The sequence below is a fragment of the Macrobrachium rosenbergii genome, chromosome 14, assembly GCF_040412425.1.
Source record: "Macrobrachium rosenbergii isolate ZJJX-2024 chromosome 14, ASM4041242v1, whole genome shotgun sequence".
Classification (NCBI taxonomy): domain Eukaryota; kingdom Metazoa; phylum Arthropoda; class Malacostraca; order Decapoda; family Palaemonidae; genus Macrobrachium; species Macrobrachium rosenbergii.
Genome location: NC_089754.1, coordinates 39,234,109 through 39,256,270, shown reverse-complemented (window position 1 = coordinate 39,256,270; position 22,162 = coordinate 39,234,109). Strand labels below are relative to the sequence as shown.

The following is a 22,162-nucleotide window of genomic DNA, read 5'->3' as shown; positions in this document are numbered from 1 at the left end:
GATCGAGTTGCTGGTTTTCTCTGTCGTCCAAAGAGCAGAGAGGTGCTACAGGTGTGTTCTTTTACTACAGGAGCTTAACTGTAGATGTTGCTACAGGAGTTTTCATTTACTACAAGAGCTTAACTGTAGATGGTGCTACAGGAGTTTTTATTTACTACAGAAGGTTACCTCTGGATGGTGCTACAGGTGTTTTCATTTACTAAAGGAGCTTAACTGTAGATGGTGCTACAGGAGTTTTTATTTACTACAGAAGGTTACCTCTGGATGGTGCTACAGGTGTTTTCATTTACTGCAGGCGCTTAACTGTAGATGGTGCTACAGGAGTGTATACAAAATGAAGGGTCGTAGTTCTTTTTGGTTGCTGAAGTACTTAAGAGTGTGACGTTTGTCTAGAAAATCTGTGCGCAGACAAGGACATGGAAGCAACTATTATTGAGACTTAAAAATGAGGCTAACGACCAAACGATTGTAAAATTCATACATACATTATATATATATATATATATATATATATATATATATATATATATATATATATATATATATATATATATATATATATATATATATATATATATATATATATATATATATATATATATATATATATATATATATATATATATATATATATATATATATATATATATAATTTGTATGTAAGATAAAACTATAACTTGACAGACTTAAATATATCTAGAGAGATGGGCCTGAAATTAAATCTACTGATAAAAAAAGCATCGAGGACAGGGTATGCACAAAGGGGTTGAAAAGAAATTTTATAAAAATAAAAGGACTGATGAAGTTTCGTCTTTTAAATATTTAAGAACAAAGATATCCTATAGCCTACAGTTCCTCTTGTTCTGGAATTTAGTACAAAACGGAAAAAGGTAACAAATCCCATCATGGGCAGACTGAATAAGCTTAGGAAATCAAACACTATGCATGCATTGCTAAACGTACATGAACCATTATAGACTGAATCAGTGTCTAAATGATTTTGTCGATTTGAGGCTAGAGCTTAAAGGATAATAGTGGGAGCCAGGTGGCACAACTGCATTAGAAATGATACCAAAGGGGAAATTACAGAAGTTCCATATGTAAATGAGATGATGATGAAAGGGGGATGGAGATGGCTTTGATATGTCCTGCGCTCAAGTATGTGAGGTAGAATTAGTACTTCATATTAATCGCTCAGCAGGACAATGGTGGTACGGTAATTTTCATCATTCACATAAAGACCTTTACAGTCTCAGAGGCATCACCATCATACAACAAAGAGGTCATTGTGGTTAAAAAAAAAAAAAAAAAAGCGTCTAGTGAAATCATTAAAGTGCATATATATATATATATATATATATATATATATATATATATATATATATATATATATATATATATATATATATATATAAACTATAGCAAAGTGCATATATATATAGAACTATAATAGTCTGTCTGAACAGTCGAATAAGTTAAGACGCGTCGTGTCTACATATTTTTAAAAAGTCATTTAACCAATCATAAGAGAAAGAGTAAATATGACATCTAGTACTGAAAACTTGGAAGATTCGCGGGACATTTTATCGAGCTGAAAGCTCGTCCTAATTTCCTTCCAGAATTGGTTTCTTATTAAACTGAAGATTCGCTGTATCTCTGTTGCAGCCAACATCCAAACACGCAAAATGATATAATGAAAATATTTATAGTTCTTGTTCTCACTATTATCATCATCATTAATAACGAAGTCGACTGAACATCGCTCAGCATACTGCCATAGATAATACGACGAAAAATTACATTAAAAAAAAAAATAAATAAATAAAAAAAGGGGTTTTCGCAACACCACTAATTTATTGTCCGACGTCCCCTTCGCTCGCCCGTACCTCTTGCGGTAATTGGCAAACTTTAATCTTAATTGGTGTCATTTCCGCGTGAAAATATTTCTCCGGGAGCTTATAAATCATTCGCGGGGTAATTATGCTTGATTGTTCTTTAATGGCACCACCACTTGAAAATTCCATTCCCTAGACACCTGCTCCCCAGTGCCCACGAACAGGTGTGATTAATGGACACACACACAGGCTATGCTCTTTATGAGGAATTCATATTCTATAATAAATATATCTACGGGGTTAATTGTGTTTGTACAGGTTTATAAAAGGAGACTGGCAGGGTGATACTGGCTGTGGGAAAATATAATGGAAAACACTTCGCTGGTATGAAAAATAAGACAAGACATTTGGGACTGTTTCATCGGTACGACAAATTGGAAACATGGAAGACAATAAAGGTGAGAAAAATAACGACAGGCGAATATCCATATATCCATAAACACGTGGAAGTCTGAAAGGGGGAGGGACATTATTAATGAGGAAAATGAGAAAAGGATAAATATTTATATAACCGACAACTAAAAAAAAGGGGACGTTGTGTAAAACGTGCCTTACTGGAGTGAGAAATCAAGGAGACTTCTCACTTTGGTGTGAAAATGTGCAAAAGGTAAAAAGAACTTTTCAGTTGTGAAGAAGCAAAATTGTAAAAAAAAATTGTAGACGTGAAAAGGGATCTTACTGGTACGGAAAACAATAAAAAAAAATTATCTTTCATGTCAAAGTTTACAATAAGGTTGAAGAAATTTATTTCTGTGAAAATGGAAACAACAGATATGATGCTAACGACAATAAATGCTAGAAAAAGGAAGGGATCGCATTGATGTACGGGATAGGTAAAGTACAACATGGGCAAAAGACGCCATTTATTTAAAATAAAACATAAATACCATCCTAAAAATTGTTGGAATTTTTACAATGAAACACCACTGAGAAAAGACGAGATCTTACATACTGGGCCCCAAATATCAAATGTACATTAAATCTAGCCCCCCAAAAATTATAATGAGATAATCTTCGTAACAGGGGCGCAAGGCTCCATTACAGTAACTCGTGCTTATGACTGAAACGGAGAGCCATCAGAATTCTTTACAGAATATCCGTAAGAGGAAAATAAACACTCATTTGAATAATGGATGAAATATAGAACGCCCTGAATGAGCTGTATACATTATGACACCCCGTCAAGTGCGTTATGGTAATCGCACGCAAGTCTTCTAAAGACTATATATAAAAATCTCTCTAAAAGGGAAAAGTCATTTAAGTGTTAAGGAGAGTTCGGGGACGATGCAAAGGAGAGATGGTGCACTATTAACAGGGTGGGCGACCTTAAAGAGATGATAATGGTTTTATATATAACCTTAATAGGAGGTTGAGGGTAAAATGCATGGAGCGGGTTGACTTATGAGTCTGCGAGAAAGTGGGTGTAATTTACATGAATTGTGGCATCAATTTAGTTTTTTTTTTTTTTTTTTTTTTTGTTGCTTAATGTGATACATCATTGTTCTCTTTTGGGTGGAATGCGGGTTAGGATATTCGTCATAAGTGAAATGAGGATAATGCTGCTTTGTATGCGCGAACAATCAGGTTGTTTGACATGTAAGGGGAGATGGGAAGATATTATTCAACATATTGAACTTACGTGTTCGTAGCAGTTTATAAATATTACTAAAAATACAATGAAAGGGGGCTGGGCATAGAGAGAGAGAGAGAGAGAGAGAGAGAGAGAGAGAGAGAGAGAGAGAGAGAGAGAGAGAGTATTAGTTCCTACACTCAAAATACCCTCGCTAAATTATTCCAGATAATCGAAATATTATTCCAACACGATTTAAATATCTGCTAAACACACCTCCCTTCGAGGATACAAAGAAAAGGTATTGCTTTGTCCAGTCGAAATAATGTAGCTGATTTGTTTCTCGGAGACAGAGACGGAGCAATTCCAGAACAGATGGCTGAGGAAGAAATATGTCGGTTAGTGAAAGAAACAAGAAGAAGAAAATGCAGCACAGAAAGGGGAAAGAAGGAACTGGAACACGAAGAAAAATGTGGAAGAAAGCAAAAGGAGAAAGTCAAGAGGAAAGGGAAAGAACATGGGAGGGATTCCAAGGATTTAAACGCCGGAGTCTTGAAAGTAAAATGAAAGTATTTTGAGGAGACGAACTGCAGTGTAATAAGGGGATAGAAATAGAGTTGAATGATTGTTTTCGAAACAATGGATGCCAAAAAAGGAAAAAAATGGACATTGGTTGAGGGAAATGTAAAAATCACGAGAAGAATGTAAACTAATATAAATTATTATCAGTATAATACAATACTGCTAATGGAACAAGTCCATAACAATGACAGTTCTCTAAAAACTAAAAAAAAAAATCCTATAAATGGCATAATTATGACCGGCAATCTTAAATAAAAATCAAGAGGAGATTGAAAGAAATATTTCATGAGAGAAAAATGTTCCTTGCTGTGGCAAACCTCATAAGTGCAGAGGAGTTTGACTCAAGAAAATGAGTCACATAGCAAGTTTGACACGGAAGGAATAGGGCATAAATAAAAATAAATAAATAAATAAAAACTGAGAGGAAATAAAAAATAAAAAGTGAAAGGATTGCCCACTGACTGCCCATACGTGGAAAAAACGACAAGGGAGAAAAGGATTGGCAAAAGAATTACAACAGACAAACGGCAACAAATATAATCACATAAATGCATGAGTTACATTATAAGTTAGGAAATAACTGTTATGACTAGAACCATAACAATACGAGAGATACGAGTATATTCATCAGCTGAAGACAATCCGGTGGGCAGAATTTCAGAGCTGACCCGACATGCTATACTGGTCAATGACACCAGACACTAGCCAATTTCAAGGTCTATGGTTCAAACGCCCAATGACTAACCGAGGCAGGGTACATAAAGATCAACTAAGCACCTCTCCACGCAAATGAGACCTGGGGGAACAAGTCAATGGCTGATGATGTATCAGGCAGGCGAACCTTTGAGCAGACTCCCCTCTACAAAACCCCCTCCCTAGCTTACAGGTTAAAGTGCTTAGTATGTGTGTTCATAGAAATAACAAAAAAGGCTTGGTATAAGAGCTAATTAAGTTTAGATAATATCCAAAAACATGTATATTATAAAATTGTACAAATAAACATGCATATTATAAATTTATTACAAATAAACATGTACATTATAAAATTATACAAATAAACATGTGAATTATAAAATTAGACAAATAAACATGTACTTAATAAAATTATAAAAAGAAACACGAAACAATACAGGTTTATAAAAAAAAAACTTTAAAACTTGACATACACCAATCGCATTCAAAATGCTTCTGACGATAAAAAGGAAACCTGGCGCTCTTGAATTTAAGCAGATTGTGTTACATTTCTCTTCATTTAAATGAGTTGCAGGTCCACGGTTCACTTTGATATAGCAAGAGAGGACAATAAAAATAAATCCCATAGTATATAAAACTACACAATAAATTTAACAAGTGAAACAAGAAAAATAAGTTCAAAACATGAACGCGTCCAGTACGGTTTTTGTTCGTTGTATTTGTCAGAACGTAACCGTTCTTTTGTAACCCAATACTTTTCTGTTTGTTTTTGTTTTTTAAAAACAATGTAGGGCAGCATAAACAGATCTAGGAAAAAATTGGGAAGCAAACAAGTCGACTTGAGGGAACCGGTGCTGATTAAAACGGGTAAACAACCTAAACGGTGAGAGAGAGAGAGAGAGAGAGAGAGAGAGAGAGAGAGAGAGAGAGAGAGAGAGAGAGAGAGAGAGAGATTTATTCAAAGAATTTTCTTTGTGAAAGTGAGTGGAGAAAGAATTATAGAGTATGGTTCACTGAATAATTATTTATTTGTAAAAATTACATTATATATATATATATAATATATATATATATATATATATATATATATATATATATATATATATATATATATATATAGAGAGAGAGAGAGAGAGAGAGAGAGAGAGAGAGAGAGAGAGAGAGAGATTGGGTACAGCTTCTTTTCTTTGTAGTTAATAAAGCAGTCGAATCGACCCGACCCACTTAATTCAGTCGTTAAGACATGTGGGAGCAGGCTCTCAAAAACTGGGGTCAAAGGAGGAATAATTAAAAAAGTTCTACTTATACAGGTAACAGGTAACATTAATTTACATATCACGGGGAGGCTAATAAAGCAGACTCTCCCTACAGGAGATTTCTTCTTCTTCTTCTTCTTCTTCTTCTTCTTCTTCTTCTTCTTCTACGAGAGAGAGAGAGAGAGAGAGAGAGAGAGAGAGAGAGAGAGAGAGAGAGAGAGAGAGAGAAATGAGGATAAGAAAGAGAGAGAGAGAGAGAAAGAGAGACAGAATGAGGGTAAGAGAGAAAGAAAAAATGAGGATAAGAAGAGAGAGAGAGAGAGAGAGAGAGAGAGAGAGAGAGAGAGAGAGAGAGAGAGAGAGAGAGAGAGAGAGGATACACAAAATCACAAAGACTTACGGAGAGGAAGGAGAGATAAACGAACACAAAGGTTAAAACAGGATCAGATAAGGAAATATAATGGCTGACGAAACTGAAGGACAGAAAAATCGATAAAAGAATAAACGATAAGAAAACGTAAACAGAATCATACGTACGATATAGGACGAACTAAGACAGATAAAAAAAAAGCGTGAAAGGACATTGCATTAAGGAATAAATGAAGAACCAGAATAAAAGAGAAAACACAAAAAACGAAAAACAGCTTAAACAGAAGCAGGCAGTAAATGAAGAGAATAAATATGCGAAGAGTATATAAGAAAAAGCCAGGATAAACGATGACAATATAAATAATAGGAGACAAAATACAAACAAGAACAGAGACAGAATGAAGAGAAGAATTCAAACTAAATCCGACACAACGAAGAGAGAGAGAGAGAGAGAGAGAGAGAAGCAGAGCAAAGAGATCAGAAGAGTTAAGTGGATCAACGAAGTCAGGAAATCTCGCCCTTCTTCATAAGTAAGAGAGTAAACACGGCTTTCACTTCCCCGATATCCACAATATTGCCCCGAGTTAAGTAAGCAAAAGTTGTTATCCCTCTTGCGTATGCTTAGCTCGGCGGAAGAGGGAAATGTTCTGAAATCATTTTATGTTATTGCGTTGGGTTTCAGTGTTTGCTTACAGTCTCCGATTTGTTTATTAAACGTTTTTTTTTATTCCTCCGTAATTCTTGCTATCGCTTTCTATATCGGTATTATATTACAGTCAATCTACTTCCAGCATAAACTTCCTCTCTGAATACTGAAGTAATAATTTGTTTGAAGATTAACTGCTCTTTATGAAAATATATTAACTGATATACTGTTTGACTGACTAGCTAACTGACAAGATTTCCCAGACGTCACAACTGCAAGGGTCGCTGACGTCAGTGAGCTCGGTAATGAGTATAGTTTACATATGTTATAATTTTACATATGTTATAATTTCATGATGAATTGCATCACATTTAGAAATCTAGGAGTTTGATTTACAAAAAGTATACATTCATTTTCCCACCAGTTCGTTTCATCTTCTAAGAGGGTGACTTGAGAGAAGGAGAAGACTGCAATCATTGTTTTGTTCATCATCTAAAAGCTGAATCATGAAAAATTCGACACAAAAATAAATCCTCTGACTCGCAACCATTTCATATAACGACATACGTCTCATCGACGTATTGCGCAAAGTTATTTGCCCCTATTTGTTAACGAAACGCAAAGCTTTATCAATATATTTAAATATATTTGCATGCTGTAAACATTCATTGCATCTATAAACGAACACAACAATTTTCAGCGTATTCTGTACACGGTTTTTCGATGTTCTTGATTTGATTGTCCTTATATACTGAATTCCCAATATTTTATGCAAGTATTCTGGTTCTTTCTGGATACAATATGAAATGCTTTGCATTCTCTGTATCTCCCCAGTCATTCAATTTGCTTGTTTTTAACAGGCAACTTTGTCATCAGCTCTCTCACTGTGACGAAACTTGATTTTGGCAGCCATGGCAGTTTTCGTCTCTTTACCACGTAAAAAATTATAGTAATAAAATTGGGAAAAAATTCTACTAATAAAATAGGACATTGCAGAGTCAGTTTAAATTTCCATTAGAATGATGAATACTGATGATAATAATAACAGGTAAAAGGAAGGAACTGAAAATAAGTTGAACACTGAAGATCTGGTCCCTCCACGGGTTTCCTTTTTTTTTTTTTATAAATTTACAACACTAGCTACTACGGAGTCACCAGCAAATTAAAATGTATAAAATATAATGTACAAAGGAAAGACCAAAAAGAAAACTAGGAGGTATAATAGACATATCATTTACATGCATTGTAAATGAGTTATTCATTAGCATCTCGTATTCATTCTATAATTGAGGAGCAATGTTAGCTAATAATTAACAGCCTGGAAACTCGATATTATCTCCTAATAAGTGGACGTGGGTGCTCTAGCAGTCGGCTGACTTGAGGTGTTAATAACAATAATTAATTAATAACTGGATCCGTTGATTCACGCTACTGAGCAATCAGTGAAATGTTAATAACAAGATGAATTATGATGGAAGTGTTTAACTTATTTCAAGTTCCTAATCGGATGTGGCAATTTATCTTCAATTAACAACGTCATGGGATTAACTTGAACTGCCACATGATGATTAAGGAGGCTCTTCATATACGTTGCTAAACAAGCAGTTTGTTTAGATTTACAGCTCAAAAATACATACATACATATTGCTGCTGTATGTTCGCTTGTACTATCCCGCTAGCATTTATATTGAGAATTTCTATCATTGTATCAGTCCTTCGATAATGGCTTGGATAAAAAGCCGAAAACGGTCAGGATTGACAACCAGTCCTTAACTTTTCTACGTCGGCTTATAAAACTTGTTACTTGTGAGTGACATGCCTTTACCTCTTCATCCTAATATATATATATATATATATATATATATATATATATATATATATATATATATATATATATATATATATATATATATATATATATATATATATATATATATATACATACACACACATATACAGTATATATAATATATATATATAATATATATATATATATATATATATATATATATATATATATATATATATATATATTATTACACCAATTATTATTCACTTTCTTGCTTAAACACTGTACAGTCGAAAGGCAGCTGTTCACTTTAGCTTAACATAATCTTACGAATTCGGACTGAATATCCAGAACCTGTCGTAGCTAATCGACGAATAATCAAAATCCGCGATCAGAGGAGCCTCTCATCTATCTATCTTTCATATGCATATCTGGCCGGATGTTCGCGACAGATCTTCAATTGGGATCTAGAGAATCAAATCAGCGTCCAGATTAACTTACGAATACATTTAGTTAGTTTTAATTCATTCGTCTCAGTGGATACGCATATCTGCGAGTGTCAACATTTGAGGCTACTCTAAAGCAAACATATATTCATGTTTATTATATATATATATGAATGGATTACAATGTACGTGTAAGGAGTTGCAAATAAATACCCCGTCATAAAGACATCCTTTAATCTTGAAAAACACAATAGTTCGAAACACACTAGACTTCTCGTTTATACGTTCAACTGAAGGGAAGCCTAGTTTTGCCTAAACTGTTGCGTGTTTCAAGATTAAAGAATGTCTTTAAAAAGTTTTTTTTTATTTGTAACATTCTTATTATATTTCCTAAGCGTTGTGAAGAACTTCCACAACGCTTATGATTATTGAGGTGGTATCTTGCCGTGATATACTGAATGGTAGCGAATATTTACGCAAACAAAACGAGCATTCAGTGACTGACACATTTGTTAAAGTCACGTTACATGTATTCGGAAATCTCTGCTTCATCACGCACAAGGCACTAAGTTCATACATAATTATTTTAATAAAATCAATTCTTTTTTGCATTCTTCATCGGCACTTTTATCTGCAAAGTTTTAGACGAATTTTACATATATACTGTATATATTTACACGTATATATATATGTATATATAATATATATATTCACACACACATATATATATATGTAATATATAAACAGGGACATATCTTGTCAGCGGACAACGGCGATGAAACAATCACTTCTTCAGACGATAAACTTTAGTAAACAAGATTATCGTCTCACCGTTTTCAATCACTGCAGGTGATTAATTCAGGCGAAAAATCACGCCGGTGATTGATCCGTATTACCAAAGCCTGAGGAGACTTGGCACAGTAATTCCACCTTAGGTGATCAGACACTATAATTCTATTTGCATAACTCTCGGCTCCAGTGTCTTATATATTTGTAAAGGGATAATACACTGAATAAACAAGTTGTTAACGACACGCGCTGACACATTCCGAAATTTGCAAGAAATCTATTAAAAGACGGAAAATTTTGAACAATAGGTTTCAAGCTTTCTAGATTGTTTTTATAGATATTTAAGGTCTGCTATATTTTTTACTTTGAGGAATACACACAAAATAGATAATGTATTGAAACAGCTCACAATTAAAATAAATTTCAAAACTGTGTATAGCAATATTTGAATTTTAAAAAGTTAACATTTCCTCTTGCGCTGCGAAGGAAGCGTCAAAATCCACTTTTAGTTAAATAGCTTTACGTCCAAGAGCGCCTGTCGCCCTCCAGGTAAAGCGAAATTGCTTATGCCAAATCGCGTAGGCCCTCCGAGCGAATTGCAATGGCCTGAGAGTACTTCCAGGCTTTCACTCATCAAATAACAAAGACATTCCTGCTGCAATTTGGCCTGAAATGATTCCTCATGATTCCTTCGGGGAATGACCGGGAAAGGGTGGGAGAAATGACGTAACAAGATGGTGAAAATACATCTGGGGTAAATTTATGTCAAATTCCAAAAAGGAAGAATTTCAACTGATCTGGAATATTACGAAAAAAATGCCGGTTTTACATTCTGATGACGGTTCCAAGATCGGGTCCAATAGGAGATCAGTTACCTAGATGGGTGACCATTAACACATGCCTGATTCCGTTGACACATACGCTACTGCGACCATTACTGAAACTTGCACCGGACCTAAACAGTTTAATGGGAGCGACATTAAGTCACAACGACTCCCGTTATGCCAATAAAGTGAGCGAATCACATTTTTAGTACCTATAAACAGACTACGCCTTTCAACTATTTCTATATTATGGCTTCTTCGTTATGGCTTTCAGTCGGTGGTCTCCAGTCTATGAAATACAGTCTACGACCGTTAATTGATCCATGACCTTTGAGTTATGACATTTAAACCATGAATTTGGCTTTAGGCTGATGCTCTATGACATCCGACCTATGTTTCCGGTCTAAGATCCCCAGTCCCTGGCTCCAGGCTTATGACCGGAAGCCACTGACTACTTCTGGTCTATGATTTCCAGGGTATTACTTCCTGTTTTAAGGTTTCTCTTTCAATATTCCCAGTACACGAATTTCGGATTATTACTTTTGGTCCAAGGCTTCCAGCTCACGGCATTCGACGTGTGACTTTTAGTCTAAGACTTCCAGTATGTAAGGCTCCCAACCTCTTAGTTTCTGTTTAAGACTTCTAGTCTCAGAATTCTAGATCATCATGACTTCAATTCTAAGGCGCCCAGCCCCTTCATTTTGGTTTATAACAACTACACTACGATTTCCAGTTTATGATTTGTAATCTCAGAATTCTGGTTGATGGTTTACAGGCTGTCTTCAGGTCTCTTGCTCTTGTCACACACTCTTGGGTTAGGATTTTTAATGTAGAATAAAATGTTAAAAAAAATAGGGAAAAAATTGGCCAGCTGAATAACATAACATCAGCATATTAAATAACAACTATCTGCAATCAAACTATTCGCCCGTGAAATCTATAAGCCCATTAATAACAGAACTGAGTTAGCACTGATGGCTAGATTGAATTTTGGGTTGTAGGAAATCTGACATGGGATATGTAAAGATGCCTAATAAAATATACAGGAGTAAAGTTTCCTAAAATGAGTTCGTTGTTGATGCGTATGTCTGTAAGTAATTCATTCGGTTTACGTTCTCACACCCTGCTATACACACACATACACTCTATATATACTACATATATATATATATATATATATATATATATATATATATATATATATATATATATATATATATATATATATATATATATATATATATAACGAGAAGGAATTGAATAAAAAATGCACAGAATGAACGGGAAAATTATTTCTAAATTCGTCTCCTACAGAGGAATAAAAAAAAACAACAGTTCGAATCATTATAATATTCAAATTTAAATGATCTAAACGTCCCCATTAAATCGTCGCCGGGACCCAACATTAATGAGACTCACTCTCTCTTTGTCTGTCAGCCTGTCTCTCTCTCTCTCTCTCTCTCTCTCTCTCTCTCTCTCTCTCTCAATCACACCTATCGAGTTTATTTTCCAGGGAATGAGAAGTTCCTGACTTGAGAAACAAAACGCAATGTAGTTTAAGAATAATTTTAAGAAAAATAATTATCATCTCTGTCTTATTCCTTTCGTCCGTATATTCTGAAGTTCTACGCAACTGCTCTAGCCAACTGTTTCATCTTAAAGCAACTGTACATTGAGACAACAGGCGCTATCAGCTATACCTTTCACTAAAATCGTTCAAACCTGAAAATATGAAAGAGGACCTCCCTCAGGTCTTCTTTCTGTTTAACGTAATGATTCCATTTTTCAAGGCTTTATTCTTCCTATGGTTTCATTACCAGACCAGGAAAAAAGCTCATAAAACAATAAGTAGTACAAGGGAGGGCTTTGTGGTACTGTGAGGGAATTCTCACGGTAGAGAGAGAGAGAGAGAGAGAGAGAGAGAGAGAGAGAGAGAGAGAGAGAGAGAGAGAGAGAGAGATTCTCACGGTACTACTGATAGAGAGAGAGAGAGGTACCAAGACTGATGATTCTCACGGTAGAAAACTGGATGTTCTCAGAAAGAGAGAGAGAGAGAGAAGAGAGAGAGAGAGAGAGAGAGAGAGAGAGAGAGAGAGAAAACTTGCTTGCTCACATGGCATTCATCAAAGGGGTCTATAGGTTTGCAATACTCTCCCTTCCATTTGGGACCTCAAAAGACAAGAAAGAGAGAGAGAGAGAGAGAGAGAGAGAGAGAGAGAGAGAGAGAGAGAGAGAAACGCACTGGTCCCTCCATAAAATTCCTCGCCCACTTCCCCAGTGACAGACGACGGGGCCATTTCAATTTTCTTCTCTCCTTTGCTCCCCTTCATTACTACGCTTGTGTCTCCCTTTAATCAATGCTTCCTTATCTCCCCTTTACATCATTATTCCCAATCTCTCTCTCTCTCTCTCTCTCTCTCTCTCTCTTTCCCTTTCACAAAGCAAGATTACCAAATCAAAACCCCCTCTTTATCTTTTAACGTCCTGTCTCCTTATGGATTATTTTGAGAACTGGGGAGAGAGATTTAGCTCTCTATATATGTATCCCTGGTAGTCGATGTCAGCTGTCTGTTCACGGTATTTATAACTGTGAATTCTGGACCCTATTGTTACCTGTGGATGTTACCTCTTTGTATATTTAAGTAAGGGTTATATATATGATTTGGTGAAGGTTAAACTGTCAAATTTATATCCACTTTTATCCACATTTTAACTGCTGATAGTGATTTAACTACAAGGATTTTTCACATTAAATGTTATTCTGTCTTCATGAACCTTCTAACCTGGGGTGTTATATCTAACTTGACAGTATTACCTGTTAATTAGAATTCGTTCTCCGTGGCTACATATAGTTTAACCTCCATTTCAAACTCTGAATATTCATTCTAATTTAACTGATTTCCCCTGACATAAGTAACACTTTTCATAGGTTTATCTTTCATAAACGACAAACCAGAGACCCAACAAAGAAAGAGAAAAATAATATTAGTATTTCGATAAAACGTTTCGATTTTAATGGCGCTAACGCAATCAAAACGAGAATACGTGAGATTAATGGCTGCTATGCAATCAACAAAAATATATTTTCATTATAAAGAATTTTTTCGAGTTCAAAACAATTGAGCAACGAACTTAAATGTAATGTAACGCCGAGGTTTTGACGAATCCAGGCAAGAGAGCAAACGCAGAAAAAGTGGGTCCTTTAAGCAATCGCCATATTAAACGAACACACACACACACACACAAAAGCCATAAGACAGAAGAATAATGTGTATTGTTTACGCTCTTCGTTACATAAATTTCGGGAGAGGGCCATAATTCGTTTGGCGTTTACAGTTGTCGGCCGCGTTTTATGGAGAGGCGAAGCAACCTGCAGGGAAAATGCTGAAATATTTTCTTTTGCAAGTAATGTGGTGCTCTGAACTTTCAAAATAATTTGGCGTGTTGAGCTGGTTGGTATCACGAAAATAGATCGTCATCGTAGCTGAAAATGCATGATAAATATTTCTACTAAAAATAGTTACTGATACAAATTCATTTTTATACAATACATACATACATACATATACATACACACACATACTATATATATATATATATATATATATATATATATATATATATATATATATATATATATATACATGCAAACTGCATGGAAGCCCGGATAAAAATGGAAGGCCGTGTCAATTCCTTGTCATGCATAAAAACAAAATCTTACTGAAAACTGGGACAAATCTGGGGGCAGCTTAGTGTGAGCCGTAAGAGTTAAAGTAGGTCAATGTGAGGTAATATTTCATTTGCATTTATTTCCAGGTTCGGATGGGAAGGCATCAAGCAGTCTAGATGACTTGCTTTATCAAGAGCGCTAGCAAAACACCAAACGACCTTACACTATCTTTGCCAATGTACAGAAAAAAATAGTGATTCTGTGAAAGAAAGTGTTCATTACGGTGTAAGACATATCGAGATTTCAACCCACAGACAACGGTAAGTTTTAACACTGCATGCAAACAATTAAATTTAAACAATTAAATTGTGACACGGCTTCTCATGGAAACTGCTTGAAAGAGACAGCCTACAGTGTTTTCAAGAAATATATAAAAAAGAAATGCTGATTTATATCAGTGATACATTAAATCTGAAAAAATGAAAACAATGTATAAATATATATACATACACAGTATATAAGTATATATATGTGTGTGTGTGTGTGTGTGTGTGTGTGTGTGTGTGTGTGTGTGTGTGTGTGTGTGTGTGTGTGTGTGTGTGCGCGCGCGCATATGCATATAGCGTCATGTATGTCTACTTGTGATTATAAAGGACCGCCTGACAAAAAAAAAAATTCTAGATTCCAAACCATCAATTATATCTTCAACTCCCTTTAAGTAACAGCATGCAGTTTATCAGGCTTTCCTGTTTTCGATAGTCAGATTTATTTACTACAGAGATTTCCTTCACGCTTGCAATCTCTGCTTCTCCGTAATTTCCTATTAAATCCGCCAATAATACACTGTACGAGAGTATGTGCGCTTAATAAAATTCCACCCATCAGACTCGTAACATTTTTTTTACAACTTCCTCAGGCGTCTTACAAAATGCATCGCGTTCGTACGCAGAGGATAAAATATCCCATCAAAAACAGACTTTACCAAAGTTTTTTTTTATAGTTTTTCGAGGATTTCCATTTCGCCGTGAAGTAAATAAGAGGGGAAAAAATACGGGAAAAAGAAATATTATTTTGCTTTTATCTTTATGGCCCCCATTTCAAAAGAATGATAGCTTTAAATTTTAACGGGTATAATATTTGGGTCCTTGCCAAAGTCTGCAGATAATTGGATTTCAATCGAAAAATATTTGATATCTGCTACTGTGTCTATAGGCTATATATATATATATATATATATATATATATATATATATATATATATATATATATATATATATATATATATATTGTGTATGTATGATATATATATATAGAGAGAGAGAGAGAGAGAGAGAGAGAGAGAGAGAGAGAGAGAGAGAGAGTCCTTAAGAGATAATAACTGATTAAAATGTGGAGAAAAGGCATTGCCGTTATCTGCAAATCAAAAACAATAGCTATCTTAGTAATTACGTAAATGACATTGACGATCATGGAAAATCATTAGCAACAATTACCAGATTAATATCACAGGAAACAGCAAAAAGGAATTCTTTTGAAGAAATCAGTAAAACAGAAAATAATTTCCTTACCAAGTAAAGAAGTCAGTGAATTTTAGGAAATTAAACTAAATGTGAAAAAAATAAGATATTTGTGTTTTTAACTTTTACATTAAGTAAAAAAAAAATACAACTAAAAGCATTCGACAACTTATAAAACGTAATAGAAAAAAAAAATAATAGAAGGAAGGACCGAATCCTTTGCATTAAAATCGATTCGCTTTCGGTAATGAAAAACGAGATTGGTTTGCGAAAATCATATTATAAAGATAAAAAGCCTTTGAGCCCAGAAATGCAATTTCACGTTTCCCCTTCATCACGGCGGGTGTTTTCCCTCTACCATTGAAATTGCTCCCAAGGAAGGGGAACACAGGCTCTGTGTATGGTAAGACCTATATATATACATATACCCGAAAAGATCAACCGGACGGGCGAGGTTCAATCGATGGGAAAAAAAAAAAGGGTAATGGCTAAAGAAAAACCACACACACACACACACACACACATATATATATATATATATATATATATATATATATATATATATATATATATATATATATATATATATATATATATATACACATACTATATATACACATGCATAAACACCGATATGTATGTACATATATACATACTGTGTATTAAACTTCTAAGAACAACAATACGGTCACTGCCACATTCATACATTACCTGCTCTTTCGTGGATGAACACCCTATATATAATATAATATATAATATATATATACACTGTATATTAAATTTCTTCTAAGAACAACAACACGGTCACTGCCACATTCATACATTACCTGCTCATTCGTGGATGAACACCCTATACAGTAAGCTTCCAAAAAGTTAGCTGCTTCCCACACCAACATAAAATGCTCATTAGTAGCGTGTGAACACTCTACAAACGCTGCGCCTTTCCTCCCAATATTGCACGCACACTTGATTCCTACATATTAAGGCCTTTACTCCCCAATTCATCTGTAACACCCACCTCTTCAAACCTCCCCAGTTCTTTATCTCATCTAGTTCCTCGTTGGACGAATCGGTAGAGTTCTCGGCTAGCACTCTGCTAGGCCCGAGTTCGAGTCTCCGGCTGGCCAATGAAAAATTAGAGGAATTTATTTCTGGTGATAGAAATTAATTTCTCGCTCTAATGTGGTTCGGATTCCACAATAAGCTGTAGGTCCCGTTGCTAAGTAACCAATTGGTTCTTAGCCACGTAAAATAAGTCTAATCCTTCGGGCCAGCCCTCTCTAGGAGAGCTGTTAATCAGCTCAGTGGTCTGGTTAAACTAAGGTATACTTAATTTTCTTCCTCCTTCATCTTGTCATTCTTGTGAATTATACACTTTTCGTATTATCCTATCGTCGGCCGTTCCTCCCACATGACCGGATCATCTCAAAATAAGTCCCAAAATCTCCATATATCTCATTCCTCTTTGGCTACATACCCTATGCGAATGATTCTTTCAGAATTTTTTAACCTTTTTTCTTTCATTCACTCAACATTCACGCTTCGTACTTCAATTCCACACATCTCTCTCTATCTCTCTCTCTCTCTCTCTCTCTCTCTCTCTCTCTCTCTCTCTCTCTCTCTCTATATATATATATATATATATATATATATATATATATATATATATATATATATATATATATATATATATATATATATATATATATATATATATATATACCTATAATATGCCTGTACATACATACACACGCACATTTACACACACACACACACACACACACACACATATACATATATATACATATATATATATATATATATATATATATATATATATATATATATATATATATATATATTACATACAGTGTTGTGTGTGTGTAACCTACTAGGTCATCAAAATAAGACTTCCTATCAAAGGAAAGAAGAAAAAATGAGTGATAAAATTATCGGAAATAAAATGTCAACCAAACGGACGAATTCCCTGCAGTCGATGGAAAAAATATATTTAAAAAAATTATCTTATCAGTTCTCATACTCAGACGCCCGCATTTCCCCATAAAATAAATACCACCACCTCCATTCAGTGCCCGACAATGATGCTGTGGTCGTTCGCCCACATCTCTATAAATAAGGCATCCTCCTTATTGGTAAGGAGGAATCTCGGCTTCCAGATAAGGTTTTTCCCATCGCCTTCAGTTACCCCCTTCCTCCCAACCCCCTCCCCCATGCCTACCCTCTTCTGTTGTAAACCTACCCTCCCCCCTCCCGTCTTCCCTCTTCCTCCCTCCCCCTCCCACCAACGCTTCGCTCTTTGATAAGGTTAACAATGGAAGAAAAAAACATGACGAGATCCTACACAGGCACCCAATGCTTCCGGGTCGTAGAATATAAAATATATATTCTCTCTCTCTCTCTCACTGTAATGATGGTAGCTCTGAGTTACTTGGGAGTTTCCGGTGTATTGTAACAATACCAAGTATGAACCAGACTCAGAGAAAGATAGAGAGAGACAGAATCTTATGACTGGATTCACCCTAGTAGAGTGAGGATTGCTTAGTATAGACCCTCCGGTTTTGATGGTATATAGCTTGACGGAGTCTTGAACACTAGCTTCTTGTGCGCTCTCTCTCTCTCTCTCCTCCCCTATTAGCAACCTACAACAGACGACTTACAACCATGGCGTAATTCATTGCTTACATGAACAGACGTATACTAGGTTTTAGGGAGAACACCCATTTGTCCTTCCTCATTCGTTCGAGAATCGAACGCTGGTTCCTTCAATTTGTGAGTTGAGCGTTTAAACTGCTCCATGAGGCCACACACACACACACACACACACACAGAGAGAGAGAGAGAGAGAGAGAGAGAGAGAGAGAGAGAGAGAGAGAGAGAGAGAGAGGGATATAAAACCCCTCTTCTGATATGCCGACTTTACTGGCTTAAAAAAAAAAGATCTTTAATAAGGTGATAAGATGCGACCCAGTCTCTTTCCCGATTACCATTCTCGGAAAGAGACTCGTGTGAGAGGAGGCAGTGACATCAGGCCAATTTTAACGAGACACACTAACTCTGGAATGACATCGGACGGTATAAAAAAGATGTCAGGATGCTGTGGTGCCAGAGGGAGGATAATGACTTCACGACTTCTTGCATGCGGTCAGGTCGTTCGTCTCGTCGATTGACGTCGGATCAAGCTGTCTCATCAACAGGCATCGGTCTTTATTTGTCTCGGCAACTGAAGCTTGAATTTACATAAGTGTCCTTCTGGTTGTCTTAACAATTCACATATAACCTTAGAGAAAGTCTAACAAATATATAGTGTCCTTATTGTCTTGGTAATTTCGTCTTAAATTAACATGGCATAAACCACTTATAGTTAACACAGAAATTCCGACTTTTTTTTTCTACGTCAGAATGTCCGTTTAGAAGAAAAATATAGACGCTTCTATTTTTCTTTTGAAGTACAGCTGTTCACTCCAATTCATCTTATGAAAATGGCCTTTTAGTCCCTCTTTCAGTTCCTCGTTGGGAAAGTCGGTAGAGTTCTCGGCTAGCACTCCCTAGGCCCGAGTTCGAGTCTCCAGCCGGCTAATGAAGAATTAGAGGAATTTATTTCTGGTGATAGAAATTAATTTCTCGCTATAATGTGGTTCGGATTCCACAATAAGCTGTAGGTTCCATTGCTAGGTAACCAATTGGTTCTTAGCCACGTAAAATAAGTCTAATCTCTCGGGCCAGCCCTAGGAGAGTTGTTAATCAGCTCAGTGGTCTGGTTAAACTAAGATATACTTAAGTCTCTTTTCGTCCTAAATTAACATGGCGTAATACCCCTGGCCCTGTGACCAACAACAATTCCGATTTTCTTTTAAGGCAATGAGATTGTTTGTATAGAAAATAAAAAGATACACAAGCTTCCAATTTCCTGCAGAAATGCAACAGTTCACTTTCATTTATCTTCCGATAATGGCCACCTTAGTCTCTCCACTATATAAAAAAAATTATTCAGAAATTCAATGGAAACATTTTTCTGCCGAAATAAAGCTACTCACATCAATTCACCTCGTCGGAAATCTCCCCTCAATTTCAGATTTTCATAAATGCTGACATCATGACATCATAGAGATTCGAAATTACTTGCAAAGCAAGTACTCCGGCATTAAATGGATATCATGCGTTGTTAATTACTAAACCTGAATTTCCGGGCTAATGGAAATGAAATATGTACTGGTACGCAGTCATGAGTTTAAAAGCTGGGGGAGAGAGCATGACCCTCCGTCAGCAAATGTGTTTCCAAAGTCATATCAGGTCGTGTAATTCATTTTACATAAGCAAGAACAATTGATTCTCTTGCCTTCAGTAGTAAGGCGAATTCTCTAACGTTTGGTGCCTTGTGCCCGATTATATAAATCAGCAGTCGTTAATGGTCGAAGGTCCAATTTTCCAGACACCAGAAGTACAGGTTGCAGATATTAACTGAAATTATTAACACCCGGATCGCACTTTTGGTGTTAGCGATTTTTGGCATTCTCTTCCTGCTTCCGTGTGTCTGTATAAAGGCAGAAGGCTACCGCCCCATCGGCAAACTTGATTGTTATTATAAATTGGCTTAGGAAGTCCACTATATGTATATATATCATGATATATATATATATATATATATATATATATATATATATAGCATGTATGTATACATATGTATATATACTATATATATATTTAGTATGTATGTATGTATATATATACATATACATACACACACATATATATACGTACACACGCAGAGATCAACTCAGTCCACCCACCACTGCTGAGATACAAGAGCTATTCACAAATTATTAAAATTTTTAATAACAGCACCGAATTTATTACCCTAACGTTAATCTATATATGATTTAGACAAAGGAGAATAAAATAACGCGAAAGGGGAAATAATTATTTCCATACCTCCCGTGCAATCTCAGTTCAGCTGGTCAATTCCCGCCCTCAATAATTTTACCTCGCAGAAATATTAACCTCCCACCGAAGAAAAAATTCTCCTGGAGAATCCCATGAGAGTTTAGAAATGAGGGTTAGTGGTCTCGTTAAGCTACTTTAATAATATAATAATAATAATCATCATCATCATCATCATAATATTGGCTATATTTACAAACAAGTCAATGGTATCAGTTTCCATTTTCTATTCAACAATTCATTATGCTTTTCGCTATTCTGAATAACCAGCCCCACCCCCCTCCTCCCAACCCTTCCCCTCCTCAAACCCCGACTCCACCCACCCACCCACCCCGTTGCCATTACAGACTGTAAATACCAACGACTGAATAAATCAAGGCAAATATGTCGGGCATTTCCAGGCATTCCCAGACTCACAAATAACTCTTGCACATCCGCAGCTCCGGAATATTTAAACTTCAAAGATAATGACGATGGTGCTGATAAGCAATGATGATAATGGTGGCTACGATGCCTTTGATGCGCGAGCATCAGTAAGAATGAGCGCGATGAATAACAGGCAAATATTAATTCGTCCGAATGCAAACTCATATCCGACCGGAATTGGGCATAAATCATTTTGGAATGCGGATGTAGTCGGACGTTGGAGGACGGGAAATAGGTTTCAAAAGGGTTTCAGGCAGATTTCAAACACATTACCGACATCAAACGAAGCAACGACTCGTTTTAAACGAGTGATTCGGTAAAAGTCACGGCTGGAAAGAGACAGTAATCTAATCACCCACGTCTGACTTACATTTGTCTTTGGTTCATACAATTCACAAGCGAGGTGAAACACGGCATAAATAATGAATAAAACCGTTGATATAAATTCATCTTTATTTGATAGACATGACTGTTTGCATAAGGCTCTAAGTAACAAGCATACATGCATCATTTGGTGGTCAGTCTTTGAATTGACTTTTCCCTGCTTCCGAGCTGTTGGGCCTAATTTTTTTTAAAACCTCTTAAATATTTACCCCTACCCCTGTTTTGGTAGGTCTACTAATTCTTCAACTGTGCTGGATTCCAGGTATATATTTTCCTTTATAATCCCCACCTGTCATTTATACGAGCTTTCTTTGTAAACTTATTTTTATATTGCTATCTGTCTGCTA

At 35.7% G+C, this 22,162-nt stretch overlaps 1 protein-coding gene across 1 annotated transcript in view; it reads right to left on the bottom strand.

Moving 5' to 3' along the window:
* LOC136845967 (neuronal calcium sensor 1-like) overlaps positions 1-22,162 on the bottom strand; it is a 248,609-nt gene that overhangs the window by 213,084 nt on the left and 13,363 nt on the right. The window lies entirely within an intron of this gene.